The sequence below is a fragment of the Mus caroli genome, chromosome 8 (assembly GCF_900094665.2).
Source record: "Mus caroli chromosome 8, CAROLI_EIJ_v1.1, whole genome shotgun sequence".
NCBI lineage: Eukaryota > Metazoa > Chordata > Mammalia > Rodentia > Muridae > Mus > Mus caroli.
Window position 1 is genome coordinate 9,195,221 of NC_034577.1, and position 9,691 is coordinate 9,204,911.

The following is a 9,691-nucleotide window of genomic DNA, read 5'->3' on the forward strand; positions in this document are numbered from 1 at the left end:
TGTCTCTAGTTGCATATGTATCAGAAGATGGCCTAGTTGGCCATCATTGGGAAGAGAGGCCCTTTGAGTCTTGCCAACTGTATATGCCCCAGTACAGGGGAACACCAGGGCCAAAAAGTGGGAGTGGGTGGGTAGGGGAGTGGGGGGAAGCGTATGGGGGACTTTTGGGATAGCATTGGAAATGTAAATGAGGAAAATACCTAATAAAAATATTTTAAAAAGAAGAAGAAATGAAAGGAAAGAAATTAGATTCAGAGATTCCTCTTTCTGTCTCTCTTTCTGTCTCTCTGTCTCTGTCTGTCTGTCTGTCTGTCTGTCTCTCTCTCTCTCTCTCTCTCTCCTTCTTTCTCTCCTATATAGCTATAGCAGGTGATACTAGGGGAATAAAGGGTGGGAAAAGGAAGAACTACAAATTATCAAGGATCAGCAACAAAAGGGCTATGAGTGGCCATACTCATAGTGAGATTTGGGTGTATCGTGTTATCTTGTCTTCTCAAACAATAAAGCAAATGTATTTGTTTGGCAAAATTAAAGCATACTTTTTCATATAACAAAATTCATTGTAATACAGGAAACAAACTTTTGACACTCTTCCAGGGATGCGTAGAAGAAACCCAATCTTCCTCGACCTTTCTTCTACGAACATCATCCCTAGAGAAGATGGGAGTCTGACATAGCCATCTGCATGGTCTGCTTGACTGAAGCACACCTTGAGGACACATCTTCCAGAGTCTGGATATCAGGAAACATTCTGGGACTTGCTGAGATTTGTTCACCAGAGTGTCCTGGCCTCCTGCCTATGTGAGCTCATTCCCAAGGACCAGCCTTGAAGGACGCACTGTAGGGCTCCATGGAGGAGGGAGGTCTGTGTGACACTGGGACTTGCCACAGGTCAGTGATTGTTCAGAGGTCACAGGAGTGCCACCCTCGGGCAGAGTCATCTGTCTTTTCCAGGTGAGAGGCAGATCTGGGAGGAAGCCTCAGGCTGCTATGGTGTGAGCAATATGCAGTCTTAGAGAGGGAATGGGAGTTACTTGGGAATCCTACACAAAGATGGTGCAGCAACCAGAGAGAGGGTTCTTGCACCCCAACAAGGGCACCACATATAAAGAAATGACTACTATCTGAGCATCCATACCCTCTGGACACTCTGTTCAGGGGTGTCGTGCAGCTGTGGCCTCTCTGCTTAATGCTGACTGTGCCCATTGAGTCAGGGACACTGCATCACCCTGAGGATCTTTTGGATTCCAATGCACAGACCCATGGATCTCTGTGTTCCAACCCTACAGGAACCCATTATGTTGAAAGGGAACCTGCAGTGTAGGGTCCTTGGTCCCTTCTTCTGCAAGGCCTTTGAACTGAGACTAGTGCTAACTTACTGTCCTTCCCAGTGCCTTCCTCCAGACTCTGAGCCACTCTTTCAAAGGCTCAAGCCAGGGTAAGAGAAGGCCAGCTCTCTCTCTTCCCGAATGCTGTGTTCCCACTCTGATGCTCTATCTCTGCTTTGGCCCAGTTCTTTTGGAATCACAGTCTGAGTATTGTAAGGAGCAGAGATGGCAGCTGGGGCTATCCCTGCCCCTAGGACTCACCCTCTGCCTCTGTGTGCAGTGGCCAGCACAAAGGGCAGGGAAACAAGATCTGCATCAGCACCCAGTGGATGTCAGGGACTCATGGTCAGTTGGGGAAATGGACCTGTGTGGTGACACTGCCAAGCTGCTTCTCAGTACAGAGTCCTGTGCATGGATAAGCATCAGGATCCCGGTACTAATGAGAACGTGGAGTGCTGGACCTGGAGTCAAGGCAGGTGAGACCAGCACTTGCCCTCAACAAGGGCAGGAGAAGGGCAGTGCTCAGCAAGAGCGGTGAGATTGCTTGGGTAGGTGCCNACTTGAGCTAAGCCTTGAGTAATTCATTCACTCTTCAAAACAATCCAAGAGCTAGGTGGTGTCACTGTCCCCAACACATGATGGGGCTTGGAGTTCTGAGGGATTTGTTGAAGGGCATCTGGTCCCTCTGCCTGGCACCAGAGTCATATTTGTGATTCTCTTCCTTCAGGAAGGATGAACTGGAGGGAAAGCTTTAGAAAGAGATTCCAGTCCAGCCCTCTTATGTCCCAGGGCTGAACAGGTGGCAGAGACTGACTTCATGTCAGTAGGTCATGGGTGATTAGGTTTAGTGAGTGGGGGTGGGGCTGGCGTGGCCATAACTGAGAGACACCATGTGACTGATGTCTCTCTGAGAAACATGATGTAACTGGAGGCCTGGTCTTAGGAGCCAATGTGGCTCTGCATGAGCCCTGCCTTGGGCCTGGGTGTCTTCCAGTGTAAGATTGTGGAATTAGGGGAAATAGACAACCCCTCCCCCGAATTGACCTTGAAATTACAGGTTTGCAAGTAAAAATACCGGCTTCCAGACAAGCCTCTGCCGCTGACTTCCTTACCAGATCTAAGCAACTCAGGCTGAATTCCACCCAACTTGGATGTCAGCACAACCTCATGAGGGTCCCAGGCCTCTTTCCCTGTAATCTTGTGGCAGAACTATTGTCTCCTGCTGGCTTGCCTTTGAGAATCACCAAAATTCCCCATGGCTGAGAGGAAGGACCAGCCCACAGCCCATCCACAGATGAGAGGATAAAGAAAATTCAATGCATACACACAGCCAGTGTCATCAGGCCCAAATGAGACCCAAAGGAGAAAGATGGATGGAGCCAAAGCACAAGAAAGGGCCTTATGTTCTTTTCTAGGTGGAACCCAAAGGCATTGAAATGGTCAGAAAGAATGGTGATTACTAGGTATTAGGAGTGGGCATGGGTGGGAAAGAGAGGCTGTGTTTGCTCTGTGCAGGCTTCATGACTGCATAGGATGTCCATACAGAGCCCTATTCATATGTACCATGTTTAACACAACAGAAAACAAAACTAGCACATGAGGTTTGTCTTCTGAAATTGAAGTCAGGATGATAGATTATTAACACACAAAATTATCTCTCTCATTCTAGGACACTAATTGATTTTAATGTGATTAAAATAAACTGTGTAACGTTAAGCATTTTGATTTCAGAGTCATCAGCATGGCCACACATTTATCTCTGAGGCATTTTGCCTTCTCCACTGGAATGGGCTCATTGAACACCAACTGCTTGTTCACCTCAGCTCCTGGCACCCACAGTCTACTCTGCTGCTACGACCTCGGTAGCTCTAGGGACCTTATACTTTTATAAATGAAACCCTATAGCTCTTCTGACCTCATTTGGCCTAATGTCTTTAGTAAGGAGTGTATGTGTGTGTGTGTGTGTGCACATGTGTGTGTGGTGTCTGTGCACTCACTTGTGAGCCTGTGCTTGTGGTAAATGCACATAGACATGTGCAAACACTTGTTGTAAGCTGATGTTAGGTGTCCTCCTCTAGTGTTCTCCACCTTATATTTGGATACAGGTCCTTACTAAACCTGGATCCTATTAGACTTGCTGGCCAGCAGGCCTCCAGTGCTGAAGACACATCCACATATTGTTTTTACACAGGGGCCGGAGATCTGAACTCAGATCCCCATGCTTATGTGGCCAGCACATTATAGACTGAGCTGCCCTTCTTCCTCCCCTGTTATCTCATGGCCTTCAACTTGGTACGTGGCTGAAGACTGANCTTGAACTCCTCAATCCCCTGCCTCCACCTTCCGAGGGTTGAGATTTTAGGGGATGCTGTAACATCTAGCCTCCGGTTTCTGAAAACATGTATTCTTAGTGTTTTAAAATTTTTTATCTTTTTAAAGTTCTCACTCTGTGAGGGAGACTGGCCTTAAATTCTTGATTCTCTTGCTTCAGCCTCCCAAGTGTTAGAATTCTAGGCATGGGCTGCCATAGCCCGCACGTTCTGAGCACATTTAGGTCGGTTCCAGTTAAAACTGATCAAATATTCTTACAAATTACAATAAATGGAAGATATTTTAAGGAAAAACATTTTGTCTTCCTATTTATAAGAGTAATGGGGCAAGAGAGACCATTTTCCTTATTTTCTGGAAANTACCCATAAATAGAACATCCTTTAAAGCCATGTTATCTAATATCCAAGAGGTTTGCTCAAGCAAAAACACAAATTTTCCTGAATAATGACAAATGGCTAGTGACCGTCCAACTCCTATTTCAGATTGCCTGCCATTTATTTAGTTTGTCAGACAAGTAATAAGTTTATATTAAACTTACTGTTCAAAATAGGTACAACAAATTGCTTTTGTTTACTTTATTAGAAATTTTACACACCACAGAACTTGGTTTTGCTTTTCTTTTTAAGAAAACTTGAATTAAAATCATTGGTCCTTTAAAAGCTAAGATGGGGAGTATAGAAAAATTAAAGAATTCCTGGCATACTTTTTATTACATAGTCTCTGAAAAATAAGAGGAAAATAAGATGTTGAGAGGCAAACTAAACCCCAAAGTCTCACTTGGGGGGCAGGCAGCTACTTGGGTAAACAGAGCCTCTGGAGGCACCAGGGGCCCTCTGATCCTTGAAGAAGCAAAGACCCATCGTACAGGGGAGGTAAAACCTCAGAGGCCATCAAAGAGAATTCCTGGATGGGGCTGTTATCTGCAGGGATCAGCTGATGAGAAGTATAGGGAAAAGTTTGGATGTTGGAGGCCCTAAAGCAGTTCTTGAGCTAGCTTTAGTCCCCTGAATAGTCTTTTCTTGGCCACCTCGGTGTCAGAAGTAACATCCTGTGATTAATAAACATCTTTCAGAATCAATTGACTTAGCAGACGACCAGCTTTCACCAACCCTAAAGCTAACATAACATCAGATGGAATCTGATGTTACAGAGAAGGTCTATAGAAAAGCTCTCCCATCTTGCTGTAACCTTCTTTCTATTGTATCCACCAATGTGTTTTAAACTTGCCTGGATTTGTGACTTTGTTTTGTAAAACTATAAATCTTCATGTCCAGCTATGGTGTATACTTTTTTTTTTTTTTTTGGTTTTTTGAGACAGGGTTTCTCTGTATAGACCTGGCTGTCCTTGAACTCACTCTGTAGACCAGGCTGGCCTCAAACTCAGAAATCCTCCTGCCTCTGCCTCCCAAGTGTTAGGATTAAAGGCATGTGCCACCACTGCCCTGCTGGTGTACACTTTTAATCTCAACACTTGGAAGATTTGAGAGGCAGAGGCAGAGGCAGAGACAGGTAGATTGTGAATTTGGGGCTAGCCTACATGTGCTAGGCTTTTTAAATATTTTATTTATTTATTATTTTGTCAATTTGACACAGATCTAAAGGTACCTGGGAAGAGGGCATCTCAACTGAGAAACTGGCCTGCAGGTAAGTCTGTCAGGCATTTTCTTAATTGATGCTTGATGTGGAAGGGCCCAGCCCACGGGAGCAGTGCTGCCTCTGGTCAGGCCATACTGTGTGGTACAAAAGAGCAGGCTGAGCAAAGCATCAAGAGCAAGCCAGTAAGCAGTGCTCTCCACAGCCTCTGCTTCAGCTCCTGCCTGTAGGTCCCCACCCTGGCTTCCCTCAGTGATGGAGTGTGAGCTGAGAGTTGTAAAAATATAAACCCTTTCCTCCCCAAGCTACTTTTGGTCAGAGTGCTTAATCATAGCTACAGAAACCCTAACCAAGCCTCTGGGCTATGTGGTGAAACCCTGTCTCAGAATAAATGAGTAAACTCTGGTATCACCCACAAATACCTCCTAGGTACATTCCAGGGAAGTGTTGCAGAACCTGGCTGCTAGCATGATCTCAGGGACATCCTGAGTCTGGGACCTCACTCCACAGAGTTGTTACACAGTCACGGGAACCCTTGGATGAACTTCTGTAGACCGTAAGCTTTTCTTTTNGTTGGCAGTGCTTCACGGCCTCCCTTTGTTCTTCCTGCTGAAGCGCCGAGGCTGAAATGGCAGTCTACGTGTAATTTAATCTTTCCACAATTTGTTGAGAACCTGTACATACAAGATCCCTAGCTGTGCCAGAGTGGGAGATCGATGACTGCAGCCATCCCCAGCAAAACCTTCCTCACCAGCTCAGGGCTCAGCATGCTGTAGCTGCCAGCTTTAAAAAGCCCTGGTGGGAAATGGTTGGGACAGAGAGGGCCATCTCGGGCAAGNATCATTAAAAAGACTTCCCCAAGTGACCATCTTCTACGAGGGTTAGACAAACTGCTTTGAGCAAATGAGTACATGGTCTNACTGGTGCCACGAAACTTTAGTGACTATGAGGGGAGAAGCCATTACCTGCAACTAAAGGAGACTGAAAAGGTAGACGGGAGGGGGATTAACCAAAGAAAGACGATCCAATAAGAGTTTATTCTGAAGAAGAAGATTCCAGACAAACGGTCTTGTACAGGGCCCAGGAAATAAGATGTCCTCCCATCGGACATGGCTTGCTGTCTTGGGGCAGGGCAGCTGTGGTGGCCAGCGGCACTCATGGAAATATGGCTTACTGGTGTTCCTTGTGGAGGGAGGCAGAAGGCCTATGACCTCAGTTTCTCCAGAAGAATGTGGCTGAGGGGACGCTCTGGGGCCTCTAAACTCAGCCTTTAGTGGTTCTGTAGTGTTCATTTTGTCTCTTGAGGAACCGAGCCACTGTGTGAAGAAGCCCAGGCTAGCTCACTGAGTTGTAAGAAGCCATTTGAAAAGAATGGCCTGCTCTCCCAGTAACCCCCAGTCCCCACCTCAGGGACACCGCACATGTGACTTGAGCTATGAAGACATTCCTACCTTGGCAGAGCCTCCAAAAGAATATAGTAGCTTACAGATTCCCAGCCAACACCAAGGAAGGCAGAACAACCTGCCAAGTCTGGGAGAACTGGCCAGCGCTGGCTCCCTACTGCTTCAATTGCTTGTTACACAGCAATGACTAACAGGTTCACAGAATGAGTTAGAGTTTCTGGTATTTTAACAGTGTCTTAACTTCTTTTTCACAGGTTTAAAGTTAAAGTGCTAACATCTGTTGGTAATGGAAAACCCAACTCACCTGGTATTGCATTCACTCTTTACCAAGTTTCTGGTTAGGCTGGGTTAATAGGTCTATGACATCCTAGGCTNGTCTCACTTCGGTCATGCTTCTGTCCCCAGCAAGAATACGTTCCTCTAGCTACCACCTCTGGTCCTCTGGTGTCTGAAAAGAGACTGCAAAGCAGTAGGCAGCACTTCTAGACAACAGCATCCATTCTTAAAAGAGAAACACGTGCTTTCTTTTTTGTTGTTTTTTGTTTTTGTTTGCTTTGAATCCTCATTTTCTTTTCTTATTAGATATTTTCTTTATTTACATTTCAAATGTTATGCCCTTTCCTGGTTTCCCCACTGAAAACCCCCTCTTCCCTTCCCCCTTCCCCTGATCACTAACCCACCCACTCCCACTTCCTGGCCCTGGCATTCCCCTACACTGGGGCTTAGAACCTTCACAAGACCAAGGGCCTCTCCTCCCATTGATGACTGACTAGGCCATCCTCTGCTACATATGCAGCTGGAGCCATGAGTCCCTCCATGTGTTTTCTTTGATTGGTGGTTTCGTCCCAGGGAGCTCTGGGGTTACTGGTTAGTTCATATTGCTGTTCCTCCTATGGAGCTGCAGACCCCTTCAGCTCCTTGGGTACTTTCTCTAGCTCCTTCATTGGGGACTCTGTGCTCCGTCCAATGGATGGCTGTAAGCATCCACCTCTGTATTTGTCAGGCACTGGCAGAGCCTCTCAGGAGACAGCTATAACAGGTTCCTGTCAGCAAGCACTTGTTGGCATCCACAACAGTGTCTGGGGGATCCATCCCATATACAATAAACTCTCAATTTCTTAAGAGCAAGGAAACCTCCCTAAACAGCCTCCAGCATGTTCCTCTATGTATTAATTAGCAAGTCAGCCACTTGCTAGAATGAATGGTGTCAGCTGGAGGGAGCCAGAGAGTCCTGAGCCCCACAAAGGGTGAAGGCTCAGAGGATGAAGTCACTCACTCCTGTTGCACCACCAGGGAAGTGCTTTGCTCTGTATGAAGAATAAGCCTGGACACCGGGGCTCACTCCTGTGTCCCAACACTTCAGAGGCTGAGGCAGGATGTTTGCATAGAGTTTGAGACCAGCCTAGAATGAAGATTCGGTCTCAAAAATCCAAACAAGAAAAAAGAAAGGAAGGAAGGAAATGGAACATGCCTCCAAGTAGAACATTCTCTAAGGATGGATAGGAAGGCTTTATCCCGAGGCAGGTCTGTGCCAGGAATACCCACTGCAATTGTAATTGGCCACCAAGCAGTCATGGTAGGAAAGAGATAGAGCATCAGAGACACATGAACAGCCCAGTCAGGCCCATTGAGGCCAGCAGCTAGTCCCTAGACATAGAGGCCTGCTGTCCTCAAGAGTCCACACCACTGCTAGGAGTACCAATGAGCGCTGTCTGCCAACTCCACCAGGCTCACAGCAAGTCCAGGAAGGCCGGGAGAGAAAACCCTTTGCCCTGAGGCTGGCTGGGTGTCTGTAGCTGGTGCTCCGTGGTGAGCACTGGTGTAGAACTTAGGTAGAAAGCAGGGTAGAAGGCGGTGGTGGCTCAGGAGGTCAGTTTAGTCACTGGCACCATTGCCACCCGTGTCTAATCCAAACCATAGCAATGTCAGATCTCCTCCACANCCTGTCAGAACGCTCTCAAAAACATTCCTAATCCTCAGGTCTGGTGCTCCTGATCGGCCACTGCAGATCCCTCGTCCCTGGTTCTACTGTTATCAGAAGCAAAAGCCAGGGATGTGGAACCAGTAAACATTAGTTAGATTAGGGCTGGGCCGGAGGTAAGGAAGGTTGTTCAGCCATGTGCCGCTTCACACCTAGGCAGCAAAGAACCACCTTCCCTGGGTGCTAGCCATAGTGATACAGTTGTAAGGTAGAAGCAGGAAGCACTTGACAGGGGGCTGGACCATAAGGAAAAACCCAGGACTGTGGAGGGTCTTCCCAGAGGCCTGGTTTCTGGAAGGCAGGACAGAGACTGGGCCCCAGCAGCAGGTAGAGAGTAGTGAGTCATGAGAGCTGGATCAGGACGTGTTTGGTTTGGTCTCCAAGGGAGTCAGTCCCAAAAGGGGTAGTGATGTTCGCACCCTGTAGCCACCTGAGGATCCTGTGTCTTCTGTCCATGCTAAGGCGGGAGGTGTGACCCCCGCAGGCCTAGGGACCCAGGCCCACAGCACCCGCCATGGAGTCCTGGGCTCACAGCCAGTCTTCCGTTTTAGAAGAGGAGTGAACGGGGCGGGGGTGGAGAAGGGGTGGACCAGCACTCGACGAGCCACGCGGGGGCGATGACAGCGCCCTCCCGTCCCGCAGGGAGGCGGAAGCAACAGGNNGGCGGCGACGCGCTAGGGAGTCGCGGCGCGCGCGGGGCCGGGGCGGGGGCTGCGGCGCGCGCATGCTCACACGCGCCCGTGACGCGCGGGGCGCAGCGGGGCAGAGCCGGCTCCAGAGGCGCGGCGGCCGCGGGAGGAGCAGGCGCGGAGCATCGAGCGCAGGCCGCGTCGGCCCGACGGGAGTAGCGCCGGGCGCGGGCCGCCTCCTCCGAGCCGCCTGCGCGCGGGCCGAGACCCTTGGCCGCTGCCGGCGGGGCATGAGCGCGGAGGGGCCGCGGCCGCCCCCCGCGCCGCCCAGGCCGTGACCGGGCGGGGGGCGGCTGCGCTAGCGCCCGCAGCCCAGGGGCTCGCGGAGCCGGGAGCGATAACCATGGACTGCAGCCTATTGAGGAC